Source organism: Oratosquilla oratoria, chromosome 23 (genome assembly GCF_046742065.1).
Source record: "Oratosquilla oratoria isolate Oo_2021 chromosome 23, ASM4674206v1, whole genome shotgun sequence".
Lineage (NCBI taxonomy): Eukaryota > Metazoa > Arthropoda > Malacostraca > Stomatopoda > Squillidae > Oratosquilla > Oratosquilla oratoria.
In genome coordinates, this window is record NC_134799.1 from 35,971,962 (window position 1) to 35,992,524 (window position 20,563).

Consider the following 20,563-nt stretch of genomic DNA (forward strand, 5'->3'; position numbering starts at 1 on the left):
CATGACTCATTCCGGCCTCATGAAATCATGCAACATGGAAACTGAACTCGTTGTGATGTACGGTATACGGACAGTTTCCCACATGGACATTTAATGTATATACATGATCATAAATCAATGAAATATATAATTTTTATACATGGATTGACATAGGCCTATGTATTTTCAAATTCAAAGATATCTTGGAATTTCAATAATAATGGAAATTTCCATTTTTCATTGATATTTTTCTTTTAGTATATTGATTTCTGATTTTGAATTGTGATATCCATAACTCACATTGTAGCCATTCGTATTGCTTATCACTTTCTAATATAAAGTTAGCATTATCCTTATTGCACATTAATAATTATTATGAAATTAATAAAATGTGGGAAGGCGTCCTCCTGCATGTAATGACAATGTTGGAAAATGGATGTGTGGAAATGTGATGTGAAAAAATGTCCCGGATTCGCTGGAACCAAACCTGAATTTATAAAGGAGTTATGGCCATTGGAGAGTATGAGATAGAACCTTATGAGCACAGCTCCCTTTCTGTATAATATAATTAGGTAAATACACACAGGGTTTGACATAGGAACTGTTAATGTTCCAGAATAGACACGCATGAGTTTTCTTGCTCCAAGCGCAATTGGAATGATGATAATAAAAATAATGAAGATGATGATTATGATGATGGGGAGGAGGAAGAGCGGGGATCGTCTCACTCAACAATACAAGCCTCTCCTCGCTTTTTCTGCATTTCTCCTTGCGGGTAGCACACGCACTTCATCTCAGGTAAAGCAGAAAAGAGTTTCATTCATCTGGGTGTGTGTATGTATGTATGTACAGTATGTACCGTACATCACATTTCTGTTCGCACTACAAGAGCACAGCCTGGGGTGGGGGTCCAGTTCCTTAATAGGTCACGGGGTCAGTCGGCGACCTGGGCTGACTGTGAGGTGGGGAGGGGGGAGGGCACGACTCAACAGCGGCGTGCGCCTTTGGAGTCACACTGGGTGTGGTCGCTTGCTCAAGGCCAGGGCGTGGGAGGCAGAAGCAGGGACGTGATTCTCTCTTTTTCCTCCCTCGGATGAAGTGAATCTTCAGACGAAAAAAAAAAAAAAAATCCATTTATGGAACTTGCACACAGATCTATTTCCTGAGACAAATCCCACTCCGAGGGAGAGTTGCAGCTGCGGAAAAATGAACCTGACCCAGTACCCTGGATGATGATGACGATGTTGATGACACGTTGCATTTGATCCTCGGCAACAAGTGCTTCTATTCTTGAGGACAAGATCGCGCCGAAGAGGTGGAGTCATAAAGGTGGTAAAGGGGAGACTTAAGGAGAGTACCAGAAAATAGATTAGGGAGCCTCAGTGGAGGTCCATCTCAACTGCGTCAGTAATGGACGGAATAACTTCAAATATAAGTGATCTGCATTGGTTTTTTGAGGTAGCTGCGTGGCTCTGGTCCGTAGTATTACTGATAACGTCCATAAAAGATTCACTGTGTGAAACTGAAGCAGTCAGTTCTCCATAATGCAGGATGCATGTGGGGACTCCTAAGCGCGTCTCTTTCTCTACAGTACACCTGTTGCAAGTAGTTGCTCTTAGGTTGGGGACCATTCACGCATCCCCCGCCCACAGGGATCCGTGCCACTTGCATGTGCCAGTAGCTGTGCCTCTATCTTGCATGGTCTCTCCAGATTCCCTTGTGACTGTGAGGAGGAGGAGGACGATGCAGGTAGGTCGGTCGGTCGGTCAGTCATGTGAGGGGGGGGGGGGGGTCCACGCTGCGCTTACAAATACTGTATGTCAGCCTCTGCACCCTTCCTTCGTTTTTTTCCCCTCCAATCTTGGAATAGTTATGCAAGGATCGTGCCAGTCGGGTCGGGTCAAGCCTGGGAATGCTTAGAAAGTGGCACCTTGAGTGTTTATGTGTGTGTGTGTCAAGGTTGAGTGGGTGTTCTCCAAAGTAAAAATGGTGCCACATACATTTTTAACCACTAGCGATTCTCTCATTTGTTTCACCGGTCTGTTGTCTGCCTACCTATCAGTTACTTAATTTGTTTACTTCCCAATCTGTGTGGTTGCCTACCAATCAACTGTACTTTTGTCTCTGCCTCCGACCTCGTTATGGACCGAAAGGCCTCCTACTCCTCCTCCTCCTGCCAGCCTCCTCTTGCCTCGCCTTGCCTTTTGTGAGCCGTTGACAACAGCAGAGCATTTCGTCCAGTAAAAGTGTGTGTGTGTGTGTGTGTGTGTGTGTGTGTGTGTGTGTGTGTGTGTGTGTGTGTGTGCGAGTGTGTGTGCGAGTGTGTGTGCGCGCGTGTGTGTGTGTGTGTGCGAGTGTGTGTGTGTGTGTGTGCGTGTGTGTGCGAGTGTGTGTGTGTGCGTGTGTGTGTGTGTGTGTGTGCGAGTGTGTGTGTGTGTGTGGAGAGAGAGAGAGAGAAGGGAGCAGAAGTGGTGTGGGTAGAGGAAATGGAGGGAGAAGGAGGGAAGGGGGAGGGGGAGAGGAGGATCAGAAGGAGGAGGAAAAAGAGGATGGAGACGAGGAAGACACGAGAATACGAGTGAAGGAAAGGGGAAAGAGGGACAGATAAGGATAAGTGAGGAAAGGAAGAAGGTAAGAGGGAAGAAAGATGGAGTAGGAAAGTGTTTGAGGGAAAGGTGCCATAGGCAAATGAGAAAAGACAAAAGGGAAACGAAAGAAGACAGAACGCGTGGTCATGTTTATGCGTGTGCATACGTTTGTGTGTGTTGTGTGGTGTGGTGTGGTGTGGGGGGATGGTGGTGAGATTTAGGAGATTATAAGAGACCTTTTGCACCCACGAATAGCTAGTTCCGTCTCTCTACTGTGACGTCAAGCCACCACCGCCACCCTGTGGAGGGTATATCTGCTTGTCAAGCATTTGTTGTCCTCTGTCGTCACTGGTGGCTTTCCAATCTGCCGGGGTCTTTTCTCTTTTGTTCTCACCCCACCTTCCCATTCTCTCTCTTTCCTATCAGCCCACGTCTTTTATGGGAACCTTCCACTGCAGCAGTAAAAGGCATCAAGTGGATGGATTGCGAAGATTGCATTTACCTTTTCTCTCATAATTAATCCTAAATTGTAAATCTATTTGTTGCTGCAGCTACGCGAAATCATGGGAGGATTTGAACCGATGACCTTTCGGGCCTTGACAGACAACATCGCGCGGTTTCTCATCGCAGGTTATGCATCAGAACACGAGTTGCAACGTTCCTGAGGCGGCCCGGCGGCCGAGGCGGGAAATAATTTGCAAAAGGCAAAGTGGGGAAGGGAAGGGAAGGGAAGGGAAGACGGGAGAGTTACGGGGGGAGGAGACGGCGGCAGACAGCGTTGACATGTAGATAAACGACAGTGTCTGACGTCAGCCAGAATAAAATAAATTATTCCTTGGCGCTGAAAGAGTTGAAGCGTGGGGCCGGCGTAATTGCAATTGTGGGCCCCGATGAAAACCACAGTGATTGGGCCGCGGCCGTCCCCATCACCCCCCGGCCCCCTTCCATCAGCTGATGCCCGGGTTTAGAATTAAATGCCCAAAGATATGCTGTTATCTGTGTATTCACGCCATACCTACTTATCACTGTACCCGAAAAAACAACAATTTAAATACTGACCATGACCGTTCAGGATCGGTACCTTGACGGGTCCGTGGCTCCTGTGCTTCGTGCGTGCTTGCGCGAGCGCAGATGATGTTCATGATTCCAGGGAATATTGAAAAGGTGAACTAACCAATAGAGTATATTATCTGAAAGGTAATGCTAATGCAATAGTATTTTTCATCTTTTGTCGTCTTGCACAGCTGTGTGGTTATCTACAAAGACTGATATCGTGGCCTTGGTTTGGTCTTCTGTTGTGTATCGGGAAGTAATCCATGGTCTTAAATCACGTGGTGGACTTGTGATCGACAATTATTACTTTCTGGATAAAAGCACAGAGCTTGTGCAGTCCGATCTATGGGCAATGCGGTGAGGCGTTACGATTCTGATTTATTCTAATTTTTTTTTTTTTCCTTCTATCTTTGATAGTGGTGATTGATGTCATTTTCCTTTCTTTCTTTTCTTCGTTTTCATATTTCAAAGAGCAACAGCAAATAAATAAATCAATAAATAATTAAAAGGTGAAGCCGGCCCCGACGTCTAAGTCTGGCTCATGGCTCCTTGTCTTTTTTACATCAAGTGTGCCACCATGATCAAGGAATTGGTGGGCATCGTCGTCGACTCCCCTCATTCCTTCTCATAACTTTCTTCGTCTCCTTCTGTCAACCGAATAAAACCACCTGACGGAAACTAGAAAATTATCTACTGTCTAAGAGGGGGTTTAGTCTAACGGTTCGTCGAACGCGGTTCGACAGACACGTGTTTAAAGTGATGTGTGAACGTGGTATTTGGTTGTCGAACACGTTGTTCGACAACCAAATACCCCGTTAGACCATGTAAACCCCCTCTATCACACGGACCGAGGAGGAAAGGGTCATTCCCCCGCCCCTGTCAGTATAGTGACTGACAGACACTACAAAGGTTCTGTACGCTTGAAGAATTCACTCAATGTACCCGATGCACTACACAGCGGCGGAAACAAAAACAAGATAATTCTGTCGGCAATAACCGACACCATCGCGCCAGTGTCGCGGAGGCGGTCAAGGAGGGCAGCAGCAGGTCATCGTCATTCTTTCTTGAAGTGGAAATTACCCTGTCATCATAAAAGAATGATGCGTGACTCTGGTACGTAGGGGTGGTAATAACGTCCCTAAAATACAAGCTGTATAAAACTAACGCAGTCAATATCCCAGCTGGTGGGGGGGGGGAAGAGAGAGAGACAGGGAGACAGAGATAGAGAGACTCTTCAACTCCTTCCGGTGTACACTAGCACACTCGTGTCTTGCCTGGCTGGCTGTCTGGCTGGCTGGTTTCCCGCGTCAAAAATACTCAATACTCAAACCTGAACAATCGTACTTCTAAAAAAAAAAAAGGCTGAAAAGCATTGTTGCCAGGTAACTCGGGCAACTGCGGCAGCAAATTCAAAGATGGCGGCACACTAAGCTGGCGTGCTACTTGCTTTTGCCTCTTCGTTTGAACAGACACGACTTCGGTTACAATATCTTAGACTTCCGTAAGAACATCTCAACAATGTCTAACATTCGTGTATGTTTAAATTCTTAGTTCGTCATTCAGCTTCTCATTAAGTGACACAGGAGTAATTTGACATTTGGAATTTTGACAAACTAAAGATCGCAATCGAAGTCGTTTCTACTCAAACGAATGAGCAAAAGCAAGTAGCATGCTAACGAGAAATGTTTAGTGTGCTGCCACCTTATAACGTTATCAGCACCAGCCAGAAAACAGTTAATATCAACGAATTTCTACAATGACCTACTTTTATGCTTTCTTAAATAGTAAGCAGTACTGTGAGTACATTACAGCTCTTAAACATAGGATAACAATAGTAAAAATTATGGTTACAGCAAATAAATATACAAGCTCTTTGGAGCAATCATCTCCCACTTTTTTCTTTTCCCTCTCGCAGGAGGACCCGAGTTCTATTCTCGGCTCAACTCGACTCGTTCGATCAATGTAGGGGTTCTACGATAGCTCCTGAGAGCTCCTCCCGACTCGGCGTGTAAGGTGCTATTTTGTCACAGGTGGTGCAGGTCAGATTTCAGGAGCCGCAAAACGGACAGATACTAACCAGCATTCTTTATGTGGAGACCATTCCCCGACAGTGCTAAAAATGCTACGTGACTCTGGTTCGTGGGAATGTCACTAGTCCTTAAAGCATCGACTGTATAAAACTTATGCCGTCAACACCACACCACTCCCTACCACGTCAAGCGAATGACTGCCCTGATTAGGAATCATCTGACCACCCCACCCCGCCACACCGCACAAGACCACTATCGGAACTCTTCTCACCTCTCCTCTATTGTACAAACTGTGAATGATGTGCTATCGAAGTAACATGCTGGCAGTAGTAGGCTCCTCCCCTCTTCCACACATTTTATAATATAAGAGACGCATTCATATTATATATATAGATATATATATATTATATATATATATATATTATATATATATATATATATATACACACACACATATATGTACATACACAATGTGTATATATATATATATATATATATATATATAATACACACACACACATGTTCCCATATATGTAAGGTTGGAATAGATTTATTACTTTGGGTAAGGCGCCACTTGCGATTACGTGAGTATCCGATTACAGAGAACGCGTAGGGGAAGAGGTTACAATACAATAAGTGTTTGTTCTTCGTTGTGCGTAACACTTCCCGCCAGTCTAGAGCGGCGCAGAACGTTTCAACTAACTTGGCCAATCAGGTTCAATCTCCATAGACGCTAATCCTATGGGCTAATCAAAGGGGTGTCAGAGAGTCAGTTTAGGATACTAAGTGCCAAGCAGAGGTCGTGTCGCCTCGGGCAGTATTGTTGGCTGATGTAAGTCTTCTGTACTCCCCCTGTATTATTCGTAAGATAATTAACTCAGCTAGGATTTCATTTAGGTGTTATGTGACGTCTATGACAGTGACACGGGAAGCCTAGACAGTGAATCTCTCTATTGGTAATTTCTCTTTCACCCCCGTTAAAAGTTTACGAGCATCTTCTGTTTTTGAAACTTATTACTTAATTGTATGTCCTTGATTGTAATCACTCATGTAATCCTATTAACTTTAGTGAATAATGTTAAATGTTATCTGTGCGTTTCATTTTTCTTGATTTACATGATACAGCAAAATCAAGTGGCGACCGTCAAATGAGCCACCCCAAAGACATGGGGTCTTGGGAATTCATTCATTCATTCACTCTTACATGTGTTACGAGTCAGAAGGCATTGTCAATTTTCTTTGAGGTATCCCAAAGACATAGAGTCTTGGGAACTCATTCATTCATTCACTCTTACTATGTGTTACAAGTCAGAAGTGTGAGCGAGATTCGTAACAATATACATATATTCATTTATATACACAGCGACCTTGCTGTGGATGTGCTGTGCCTTGCGACACTCTCTCTGACCCAGGGCAATGGACAAGGTGCAGGGATGACCCGTCATCCAGGAGGTGCTAAGATGGGAGGGAAGGTGGAGGGGAGGGGAGTGGAGTGTTGTTGTTGTTGTTGTTCCCTAGACTGTCCGAGCAGTCCCGTCTCCCCAAGGAATGCCACAACCAAAACTGGGGTTTCCCACAAATCCTTTATAGAGTGTATGTTGTGTTGTTTGCGTGCATGATTGTGTATAATGCAGTCTTCCATTATGTGTTGTATGGTATGAGGTGAAGTGTTCCATCCTGGGCAGCTGTTCACAATGCGGTCATCCAGCCTCTTCTGGTGGCTTAGAAGTGCTGGGTGGTGGCCACACCGCAGTCTGGCCAGGTGGACTCTGTCCTTTCATGGGAGAGAGGATTCAGAAGGGTGGATATCAGGGGGTCTGGCATGCAGCAGTGTGTTGTCTTTCAGTGTGTTAATGGAGCGGTGAGTGATAAGATAATGAATATGTTTCCGGAGGGTGGTATTTGGTGGTTGTGGAGGAAGAGAAGAGAGTATCTGTGTGTGATACAGGTCTTTGGGTGTTGTTTTAATGTTTCTTGGTGTTTGTGGGTGTTCTGCTATGTAGTGTAGCGGGTGTGATGTGTTTGTGGTGGCTGCGGCAAGTGTTTGTGTGCCTCTCATGTCGAGGTGGTCCTTGACTTTGAGGACTTTTGTTTCATGGTGTAAATGGTCTGTAGGTGTTGTATTTGTGCAGCCTGAAATTGTTTTTAGGGCTTTGTTTTGTATGATTTGAAGGGTATTGTGGTATGTATTTGTATTTAGGGATGGAATGGGTGGGGATGATTTTATGCCTTTTCCTTTTGCCTACCTCCCTTGTAAGGGAAAAAAAAGCCTTGGTATATGTATGCACGAACGTGTGCATGTGTTTGTCTAACTGTATTTACCCAAATGTAGTATACAGGTAAGGAGCATTGCTCACTGGGTCCTATTTCCTGCTCTCCAGTTTATCACACCTTAGCTCAAATTCATGTAATTCCAATTTGATCTATACTCTTTTTTCCCAATTATCATATTTAGATTTGAATTCGCGTTTGTTAGCTAAGGCTAACAACCTTCTAAGCTATATCAAGTATTTACGCACTGTGTGTGTGTGTGTGTGTGTGTGTGTGTGTGTGTGTGTGTGTGTGTGTGTGTGTGTGTGTGTGTGTGCGCGCGCGCGCGCTCGATGTACTACGCCACTGTCCCCATAACCCGAGAACAGCGGAAATCGGCTGATCACATTTTTTCGTAGCATTAGCCTTTTCACTAGCATTGACAATAATCATTATATTGACGGAGATGATAATATTGTTATATAAAATAGATAATCCCAATATGTAACTACTAAAAGTAATAATTATATAATAATTGAAATATACTACCAATAATAATGGTAAAGTTAATAGCAGATGTAAGTATGCATATATATATATATATATATATATATATATATATATATATATATATATATATATATATATATATACACACCAAATGCTCATATTCCCTCATGAGGGAGGTGACAGTGTCATTGTACACCCACCCACTTCACAGGTAGTTAACAATAATTTACCCCCAACCCCATCTCAGCTCCTCGTGGATGAAGGATCACCCCTTGTGCCCGCCACAATGCTCGGGTTGCTGGCAATGCAGCAGGACAGTCCATCCGGAAGAGGAACAGACAGCTGTAGCCGGTTTCATTGTATGGCGAACTCCCACCTCTCCCTCGTCCCCTCAAAATACTTTACGGAATAGATGGGAACCCTATTATGGATTGTTCGACAACAACAATAATAAATATTATAAAAATAATAATGATAATAACAAAGAACCAGGAAGTGTTAGTGAACTCCCATCCCGGCTCATTACTAGGGTCCGTAACCACCTTACCTTAGCTTTGTGAAGTGGAACCTATGTAAGCGGGTAATGGGGACTCCTTCGTGTCAGTGACCGAACACAATAAGAAGGGGGTCCATAGAACCACGACGGCGAACAGCTTTTCAATTAAACAGCACGAACGCGACGTGGTGACGAGCACTGCGGTATAGAGAACCTGGAGCTAGCTTGCGACTGATAGATGTAGTGCTATCTCGTCCCTCCTCTTATCTGCGCCGCACTGAGAGCGGGACCCAGCGTCCGTTCACGGTTATCGGTTGCGCAATGGATGACGAAGAGGTGGCGGGTGGAGTGGGGAGTCACAAGCCGCGTCTAGGCCCACCCACACACACATATACTGTATATACACAGCTAGAGACAACACCACGCCGACAGAGGACGACTGCCTTTCTTCTTTGGCCCAAGTCGGCGTATGAACGCGACGACGCGTCCCGACGGCGAGGCGACAACGACCGCTGCCAAGACAGACACGGACGAGTTAAATGGGGAGACCCAAGTATATAAGCAACGCATGGCGGGGTAAGGTTGTAAGTGGGGATGCACATGTCGCTGGAGTCACGCGAATAAAGTTGATGTGAGGGAGTGGAGAGATTTCAACGGAGTTCCGCGCGCATTCCTTTCCCCATACATCTTCACATCACCATGGCCAACAGCCCATTTTCACCTTCTTCGGACGCCTTACAAATTTCAACGGAGCTCCGCGTGCATCCCTTTTACCCACACTCCTTACTCCTTCACGTCATCATGGCCAACAGCACATTTTCACCTCTTCAGATGCTTTGTAAACTGCAAAGCCTACTATGTGAACTGGAAATATCACTGGTACTTATAGTGCATAACACACACACACACACACAAGTTGGAACCATACATGAACTTAGGGTAGGCATGATAAATTGGAGAGTAGGAGGTGGACCCTAACGATCGTTGTTCTTTTCCTGAATATTGCAATTAGGTAAATACAATTGAATGAGTATACGCGCACACAAATGACTTCGAGCGGTTACTACTTGGCGCGAGGTCAGGCGAGGCAGTTCGAGGCTGTCTGGCGGCAAGCGAGTTCGGTACGGACACACTAGATTAAATTCTCTCCTGCTTCAAAAAGTCCTTCACAAGGAGAAGGCACCGTCCTAGTCTTCTGTGAAAGGGACGATTTGTGACGTTGAACCGACTCGTACTATCAAGTTGATTCATATCAGGACACAAAGGGATTTTTTCCTGCCAATACACAGATACACTTACACCATCCTGTGTTCGAAATGTTGACTGTGAGTGTCAAAGCACTACTGCAGGCATGCGCGGCGTCCCCTCCTTTTCAACATACATTCTTCCCAAGCCATATATATACGCTCGGAGGAAAGAGGGCAGTTTACTGTTGAAACGCTACGACAGTTATGTATGAGTGTGACTGTGTGTGTGCGTGTGTGTATGTGTCTGTCTGTCTACGTGTCACTGTTGAATCCTACGGCAGGTGTATGAGTGTGTCTGTGTGCGTTTGTATGTATGTGCGTGAATTCTCTCCACAACAGATTGACCCTTAAACGACAGCGACTAAGACTATAGCCAGTAGGTCTTTTTTCACCCTTTGCAATAATGTATTAAAAAATATATATCCTCGGGCGGCAGGGGTAGATTCCGTAGAAAATACACACGCGCGCGCCTATATATACATATGCAGGGTTAACCTTTGGAAAATTACACACATGCACGTATGCACACACACAGACGCTCATGCACGCACGTGCGCATGGCTCGATGGTGCATTGGTACCGTTCTCGACCGCTAATTCAGCGACCCGAGTTCGAGTCTCGCCCAGGGTTGAAAAAGATCAGCAACACTGCACTACGAGCCGGCACTCCAACTTTGGTGGACAAGAAGTTGTATGTGTGTGTGCCTAAGGTCAGAGCATAACCCATAGACGGGGCTATTTGAACTCTGAAGTCTCATCCGGGAGGGCAATAGTTGTCGATCATGTGTCCAACACGTGATCCAAAGACCGTGGTGAATCACACACACACAAGCGCACAGAAATAAACATTTCCTCTTTGAGTTCGGGTGACACGCACTCGGCGTTTACTTCCTGGGGATGTAGGTGCCTCCGAAGAATGTTCTCACTGTCCCCCGCGTGACGTCAATGTTCCCAAGGTCATTTCTCATAATCACGAGGCGAACCTAGTTTCAAGGATTTCCGGACAAATCTAGCGGGTGGGCAAGGAGTACGAGAAAGAGGACGAGGAGGAGGAAAGGATTTAAGACAAAAACTGTCAACATTTCGTCAATTTCTACACTTAATCCTGCTCCATTTCGTTCTCACAAGCTTTCACTCGCCACCTGTCCCACAAATTCATTTGCATTGAAGAGACGAGAAAAGAGGAGAGAATTTTTTTGTTTTTTGTTTTTCTTTTCCTACGGGAAAGGATGGACCTAAAGGCTGATGCATGGTCGCAAGAGCGGTATTCTTCAGGAAAAAAAATCCAACGTAGAATTCCAGGGCTGTGGAGTCGGAGTTGTGGAGTCGGAAGCAATTTCGGTGTCACTGGAGTCGGAGTCGGTAAAAATATACCGACTCCGACTTCAGTTAAATTTACACTTTATAATGCCTTTGTTTAGTCTGTAGAATTATGTAGTGTACACTCCTTATAAATAGATAATATTAAATATATATATATATGAAATGTAATAAATCTCATCGTCTTATCTTCGTGTTCATTCCACTAAAGACCCAAAACGTCCTTGTGCAACGCTGGCTTTCAAATTTATACATAGAGCGATAAATATCTAAAGTATTACTTGAATAAATTAGATAAACGCCTCCATTTTACACTTTCTGTTGACACACAGTCACGGGAGCTGTATTACTCAAGTTCCATATGCGTCGTTTCCATCACTCCATCAGTTTGGTTTCTCCCACTGCTGTGTTGCCAAACAGTAGGATAATTATGATTTCAACTGTAGACTAACGCAATAATACTATCTCTTCTCTCCTTTCCCCTTCTTTGTCCCCTCTATACTTTTTAACATTGAATTATTGAAATAAGGATATTTAAAGTTGAAAAGAAAAAAAGTTTCACATTTCAAACATGTTCAGCTGTATCTTGTATTGTACTCGTACCGATAAGACCGGTTCCAGGACCAGAGTAATGTCCATCGCAATAATCGCATAGCAGTACCAGTATGTAGTTAAATCAAGAGATACATTATAGAATATTTATTTTACTGAATTTTCTTCAATATCCTTTCAAAAAATCTCTACTTCAGTAATAAAGTATTAATGAAGATGTCAAACATAGGAAAGCCACACTATAAAATATATCTTTATTCTTTTATATAAACCAGTTATAATGATACAATTCTACTCAAGATTAGAGTGTATGTGTTGTGTATAGGCTTTATAAAATATGTAAGCCATAATCAGTTAATTACATGAAGAGGAGTCGGAGTCGGAGGTGCCAAAAATAGAGGTGTCGGAGTTGGACTCGGTGGTGCCAAAAATAGAGGAGTCGGAGTCGGAGGTTTTGTGTTCAGATTCCACAGCCCTGTAGAATTCACACACACACACACACACACACACACACACACACACACACACACAAACACACACACACACACACACTGTAGGCCCGAGATGGAGCTTCGGCCAGGATTTGAAATGTATCCAAATACTTCTATAGATGTTACTGTCTCTGTTAAGGAAGAGGTTGGATGAATGGTGTGTGTGTGTGTAAGGACACACTATTCTCTAAAGCTCAGACTATCAAGAAGAGTACCTGTTGATCAGTCCAGCACGTGGTACAAAACCATGGTGAATAATATTGCACACACATAATATATATATATATATATATATATATATATATATATATATGTATATATATATATATATATATATTACTACAACCTCCTGATATATGTTAGAAGTGAAAGAAGTTTTTGAATAAATGAGTGAACCTGTGACGGCAACTTGAAGCCGTTTTTGCTAGGCTATAGTCAGCGCAAGGAGAATTGGCCGATAAGGCGTGGCTAGGATATTTCCCGGTGTTGCCACATATGGGCATCCATGGCGAGAACGTGCGTGTGGATGCAATGTTTTCTGAATGCAGTGTGAGGGGGGCGGGGCCAGAGATTAGATGTAGTGGCAACGTCGCTCTCGCATGCACATATGCCATATCTACACTTAAAGAAACGAAACCTTTGTATAGAAAACATTGCTTTGATTTTTATCTCAGTGGTGGTGTGTGACAACAAATTATAATATAATCATATGAGGCAACATTATAAAATTATAAAATAGAATTATATAATAAAATAAAACTATAAAATAATTATATGTGGCACCACAGGGGAACTCCCAGTGGTCCGCCCTAACGGCCAGATCTCAGTGCATAGGGTATAGGGATATGCCAGACACCACAAGATGTTAAAAGAAAGACAAGTGAGAGTTGTAGATACTATTTTTTGGGCGAGTTCTTTATGAATAAATAGATTAACAAGAATATTTTTTTCAAAGACTGGTAACAAAAGCGAGATAAGTTTTATTTATTAGAATTAAGGTAGAGAGGATATGATACCTTCTTCCCAAATGTAACGAAAATATTATACATCGTAATTTTACACAGCCGAACATACGTTTTCTGAAAAAACAGCTCCCCTAACTAATACATCCTAAGCTAAATCTCATTTTCCCCAGCTAATACATCCTAGGATAAATATCACTTTTCTTAACTAATACATCCTAGGCTAAATAACACCTTCGCTAGCTAAAACATCCTATGATAAATCACACCTGAGAGGTCAGGATTGACAAATATACAGTACAGTTCAGTACTTTCATAACCAACTCAGGCAAGGGGTTACGGGACAGCAAGGGACTTACTAACAGTGTACCTCGTAGGTGGAATCAAAACGAAAGAGGCTTATTAAGCCAAAATATGCCCATTTATAGTCACAAGAAGGGGGCGTGGCTTCGCAAGCTGGAACAGGTAACAGATACGAACAAAGTTAGAAAACCAACTCTACAAGATAAAACTTGCAAAAAAAAAAAAAAAAAAAAAAAAAAAAAAGAAAAAAAAAATCGTGGAACTGACTCCTGACTATTTCAGTCCACTTGTTTGGGATTGCACTTTAGTCTTATGAGTGGTGCCCTTGGTAGATTCTTTTATCCCATTTCTTTGTGAACGAAACTTTTCAGTTCGTTCAGGTGTTTGTTTGTACTCATCCGTAAACTATTACTGTATCGGTCTAGGAAATTGTTTACCTCTTTTTTTCTATAACTAATTCCTTCCTCCCTTCTCCTTTCATATGTAATTTTAATTTTCAATTTACCTTTTATTTGTTGTACTGCACAGGATTTTGTATTTGTTATTTTTTTTTTTTTTTATCTTGGCGCCCTCTCTTTTAAGAGGAACCACGGGGCAGGGTGTAACCTGACAGGGGGGACTGGAGCCAGGAGGGAGACAGAGACAAGCTTACGAAATACAAAGACGTCTACGAGTGACTATAGCTTTCACCAGCTGGAGTTATCGCCACAAGCCGGCAATTTATTTAGTGTTAACGTCACAAGCTGACGTGAGTGTTCATCACTTCCACCAGCTGGAGGTATCGCCACAAGCTGGCGCAATCCTTAGGGTTGATTCACACTATCGGTCCGGTCGCGCTCCGCTCTCGGTTCTGAGGTATTCACACGTACGGTCCGCTCTCGCTCCCGTCATCGCCCCTCCCTCGACACCAGTAGAAGTCTTACCATCAGTTACGAAGGATGTGTGACTTTTCTGACGCCGAGTTGGCAATAATCGCTATTGCACTTGAAGAAGGAGGGAAACAAAATAGAAAAAGAAAGAGATTGTGGGTTCATCCTATGTTGCAAGATAGGAAGACTGAAGGAGAATTTCATACTCTGCATCCTCGTCTTATTGATGATGAGAGTAAATTCCACAGCTATTTCAGAATGAACAAAGGAACATTTGAGAAAATACTATCCAAAATTGAGGATGACCTGAAATGTACCAGAAGATGCTGCACTTCCTGGCACTGATGTGCTTGCACCATACGTTATAGTGGGAGATGAGGCTTTCCCGCTGAAGAGAAATTTGATGAGGCCCTACCCAGGTTCACAGACTGAACATAAGGTAGAGAAGAGGATTTTTAATTACAGATTATCTAGAGCCAGGAGGATAGTTGAGTGCACATTTGGTATTCTAGTGCAAACCTTCAGAATATATTTAAGGAAACTTAAAGCTATGCCTTCTAACGCTAATGCAATCATTACAACAACATGCATACTTCACAATCTGATACACCCAAATGCTGTTGCATTACCAGATACTGTTGTCATGCCTCCATCAAACACAGTACGTCCAATGAGAGGAAGAGGGGGAAATGCTACAAATGAGGCTTTTGGCGTGAAAAACTGAAAGATTATTTCAGCTCCCCAGCTGGTTCAATGCCTTGGCAAAATGATAAAATATAAGTAGACAAACAAACTTGTGTAGGAATATTTGTTGAGTGAGCTAAGGAGATGCATTTCCGCAGTGGATAATAGGCTGTTATTATACATATGGAATTTCTTTCTTCGGTTAATAATGTGTATTTTTTTTCTCTCAGTACCTTGGCAATATGATAAGTATGCAAACATTATTGTATAGGAAAATTGTTTAGTGAGGATAGGAAATGCATTTCCACAGTGGACATTAGGCTATTGTATGGAATTTCTTACCTTCACAACCCAGCTGCCTGCTTATTTCAACACAGCTTCTTTTCGCCACGTTATCACTGTAGTGCAGCGAAGTCAGGTCATACAGCTCTGGTTTACCTTTTGACTAATTCTATTAGCATTTCATCTGAATCCACAAAATTAAAGTAAGTTTTGTAGGTTATATTTTATTCAGTTGGTGCTTATGTATATCCTCGCTGTACGCATTGTCATTGTATCAGTGATAAATAAAAAGAAAACGTATTTTTATCATTTTTCTAACTTTCTCATGATCCCATTGTGGTGTTTTCTTTGGATTATCCATGGTTTGGTAGGACAGAAGGTAACACTACTTGCTTATATGAAGGCTGAATCTCGACTGGAGTGGAGCAGGAGGAGCAGGACCGTGGCAACTGAGTTCACACTGGCGCTCACGGTCCGCTCACGGTCCGCTCTCGCTCCAGTAAAAATATCTTTTGACGGAACCGTGACCGGAGCGAAACCGGAGCGAGAGCGCCAGTGTGAATGCTTCCACTGAAATTAATGAGACAATATTGGACCGGACCGATAGTGTGAATCAAGCCTTAGTGTTACGTTACAAGCTGACGTGAGTATTCATCGCTTCCACCAGTTGGAGTTATCGCCACCAGCAGGCGCAATCCTTAGTGTTACGTTACAAGCTGACGTGAGTGTTCATCGCCCAGATTCCTTCTCCCTGGAGTTATCGCCACAAGTTGGCACAATTTCTTTAGCGTTAACGTCACATGTGACGTAGTGTTCATCAACCGGATTCCTTTTTAGAGTTCTAGAAAACCTGCCCAAAACGAAACAGGAGAAAAAGGGGAGTAGGTCGTCGGAGCCACTTCTCTTCCTCCTCCTCCTCTGCTGTCCGGAATTCACACAACCTAGTCCCATACCGGGATTGGATTTATCCTGCGGTAAGCACCCTACCTTCTTTGTTCCTCGATTAAGCCCTGCCTTTTTGTAATAGAATATTTTGAACATAAAATCCTTTGCAGTACAAAAACCGGAATAATCGTATAACCAGTGTTATCTTTTGTCATCTGTGTAACCCAACCGTTCCTCGGTCTAGACACTTTGGGACCTATAGGCCGATTACCATTTAAGTCAGTATGAGTTGACGTATCATTTCAAACCTAGACCTAGCCAGGTATTCCAAAACTTTTCATTCTCAGTTTAACAATTGAAGCCCCTTTGTTAAAATTTTCACGTCACGTCACGTCCCGACGTCGTCACATCACGTCACGACATCGTCACGTCAAGTCACGTCACGTTCCCCTCTCGACCCCAGTCTAACCCACTTAGTAATTCTAATATCTGGTTTATGTTCTTGCCGATTGTTTTTCTGTTATTAGACCTGAACATTTACGCTATTTTCGGTTTCCAGTTTGGAGCCACGGGGTTTCGGTCTTATTTGACGGGTCCACCTTCTGAGGATCTCTAACCTGCTTTCTCCACGTCGCCTCATTACAAGACAATCTTCAATCTCTTATGAAATATCTTGTAAACACCTCATTAAGAATTATATATATTTTTTGTGTTCACACGTGCTATTTTCTTGTTCCTCCCTTCTATATTTTGTACTTCACCCATATTGCGACCGAGTGGTCTTCGGTTACGACTGAACTGGCGCCCAGAACCCTGAATAAGTACCTATTACTGTGAGTTCTACTTGTTACCCAAAATTGCTCCAATGGGTCTATAATGACCTAATATTCTTCCTATCTCCTCCCACTGTCTATCCGAGCCTCGCGACGATTCTACCCATCGCCGTCACACATATAAATACACATACATATACATACATATATATACACACATACATATATATACACACATACATATACATATATATATACATACATATGCATATATATATAATTGTATGCATACAAAATAATAGATGTAGTGAAGGCAGGATGATCGGAAGGAAAAGGAATATAGGAAGAATGAATACGAAAAAGCGAACGAGAACTGAAAAGAGGAGAGATAGAGAGAGAGGATGGAAAGGACAATAGAAAAGCTAGTCTGAATTTCATCTCAGTAGTCCCATCTTTACTCAGTTTCCACTCTGCTGTGTCCACCTAGAGACATGGATGGATCAGGGGTCGATCTGAGATCCTGGCCAGGATGTTCCTTCAAAATCCTCCCTTGCCTTCCCGCGAGAAACTCTTAAGGCAACTTGGGTCAAGGACTCCACCCACTCTCGCAAAATTATCCCTTCCTCCTTGGCTGAATCGCATCGCCGGGTGACAGACAGGACAACAAACCGTGGAATGGAATGGCGGTAACGAGGGAGAGTCAGCTCCCCCCCCCCAAAAAAAAAAAAAAAAAAAAAAAAAAACGGGCATAACATCCGCCTGACGTCCTCTCACGTCCGGACTACGCCTTCACTCAGCTGAGGGAACAGACTCAACAACCCCCCCCCCCACCCACCTTCCTTCAACACGACGATGAACTTCACTCATTTTCTTCTGGTCTCAATGCCATGTGGATTTGGGGGGAAGGAGGGGCAAGGGGATATTCCGTTCAATCGAGGTGCCCACCCGACTCTGGGCACCGAGCAAGTGCATGGGGCCTCGACCAAGGTCTCCTCTGCCCAATGGAGTCGTCTTCCCTTGGGCCAAGTACACAAAGATATATACCAGACCCGTCACTGTCCTGAGAGGGTATATAGAATGGCTCTCTCCCTCTTCACACGGTCTCTGGTGCACTCACAGAGCCAAGCCCCAACTCCATCCATCCCCTCCCTCCACGCGCCCTCCCGCCCCACACTCCCAACGGGCGCAGTCAGTGTAACACGGCGCGGCGGCACATGTGGGAAGCAGATGCTGGGCAGTAGACTCCATCGCAACAACAACAATAACAACAACGGCCATCCACCACCACCGAACAAGTGCAAGAATTTGTTGCTGGGTCAAACGGCCTCCAAAGACGTCGTTCATGCCACGGAAGGGAGGGTCGTTCTCTCTCTCTCTCGAGAGAGAGAAGAAATTCTCCCTCGAGATTGCTTCACTACCCCCCGCCCCCCTTCTCACTTTCCACGTCCGCCCCTGGACCCTCAGCCGAGTCAACACTGCCTGGTGTCGGTTTCGACATGTACTGTACACAGTCACCGCTCCACAGGTGGTTCAGTTTCATTACAATTAAAAACGACTGTGGCAATACGGGGTAGTACTTTTTTTTATTTTTTATTTGGGAGTGAAGTATCAATAATGATGATGACAATAATAATAATTAATAATAATAATAACGCTAATGATAATGATTATAATAGTAATAATAATCCACACAAACATACATATACCACGGTTTTTCCCCCTCACCAGGGAGGTAGCCAGTGTCAAAAGGCGTAATTCCACTCCCATCCATTTCATCTCCACCCATTCCACTCCCATCCATCACCCCTCCCTCCCTACCTCCCTCTCATCTTGGCTCCTCATGGATGACGGGTCATCCATGACCCGTCATACTAATAATGACAATTATATTGATAATGATACAAATAATTGATCAATAATAACGCTCTTGAATCCACCATGTTCGTAGCCTTCGCACCCGGAAGGGGGAAAGCACGTGAAGGGGTGGAATGGGAAATGAAGAATGGAAAAGATGACAAAGGAATATGATATAAAGGGAGGGGAAGGTGAAAAAAGGGAAACAGAAAAAGGAAAAATAGAGGGGGAGGGGGGCAAACAAGGGCGGCCTCACAGAGAGGAAGGAAGGCAGGCAGACAGGCAGGGAGGGAGGGAGGGACTCTTAGGAAAAAGGGTGGAGTGACGTAAAGGAAAAACGGAGAAAGGAAGAAGAAGAGAAGGGAAGGAAAGAGGGAAAGAGGGTGGGAGGGAGGAAGGGAAAGAGGGTGGGAGGGAGGAAGGGAAGAAGGGAGGGAGGGAGGTAAAGGTACCTCGCACCTCCTCCTCCTCCTCCATTGTGCAAAGCTACGAGATATATTTTGTCCAAACAGGCTGGAGGAGGCATTGTGACTTTGCATCAAAAGTTCGCTGCAAACGGGTGGCCGATGTTCTCTCTCTCTGTCCCGCCTTTGTCGAGTGCTGCTGAAAATAGCCGCATCCTCGCCGACGCGGCCTGGCGCGGCGGGACGGGGCGGGACGGGGCGACGAGACGAATCCACGCCGCCCCGTCCCCCCCCCCTCAGTCCAAAGACAGGAGAGTAATCCAGTAGATCCGTCTCTATGGACTTGAGCCTTCGGTGGACACCCCTATGGGGGATAGAGGCCTTCAGTGCCGAATGGTACTCCTATTCCGGCTACTGCCGCCGTCACCTCCCCGTCAGACGATTTCATTCATGTGCGTGGCATACCCCCCCCACCCACCAAAAAAAAAAAAACTTTCACTTGACACCATAGGGGATCGGCTTACCTCGACAAACCGACGCTTCTGACCCAAGATAGAGGTCAGATTTAAGAAGGGTAGCAACACAGAGGAATTGTAGATGTTCCGATTTTACTCATTCATTTATTTATTTTATTATGATCATCATCATTACTTTTGTGGAGGTAAGTTAAAAAAAAAAAAGAAAAAAAATGTCACTCCTCAAATATCAACTGCATATAACGCATGCAGCAATCGTAACATCCATTCAAGCGAGGTTAAACTGATTCAAATCGTCAGGAATCAAACAAAATATATTTATGTAAAGAATGATGTTGGTTGCCTGGGGCTACCTTAACCCCGCTCTAGTCGGCTGAATAAAATCACCTGGCGTCAGGCAGAACAACGTAAGGCTACCGCGTTCTCTATTACAGGAGACGCGGGTGGTTCGCCACGACCCGTTCCTGCAGCAGGACTTCTGCGAACCGGTGATGATGATGATTGATGATGATTGATGATGATTGATGATGGTGGTGATGATGATGATTTGTGGTGA

General features: G+C 44.0%; 1 protein-coding gene across 4 annotated transcripts in view; it reads right to left on the reverse strand.

Moving 5' to 3' along the window:
• LOC143038060 (annexin B9-like) overlaps positions 1 to 20,563 on the reverse strand; it is an 88,274-nt gene that overhangs the window by 40,373 nt on the left and 27,338 nt on the right. The window contains exon 1 of one of the 4 annotated variants that reach the window (XM_076206948.1): positions 8,958 to 9,291. The exons of the other annotated variants lie outside the window; for them this stretch is intronic. The gene's annotated coding sequence lies outside the window, so the exon portion shown is untranslated. Of the gene's footprint in view, positions 1 to 8,957; positions 9,292 to 20,563 lie in introns of those variants that run through there. 4 annotated transcript variants of the gene reach the window in all.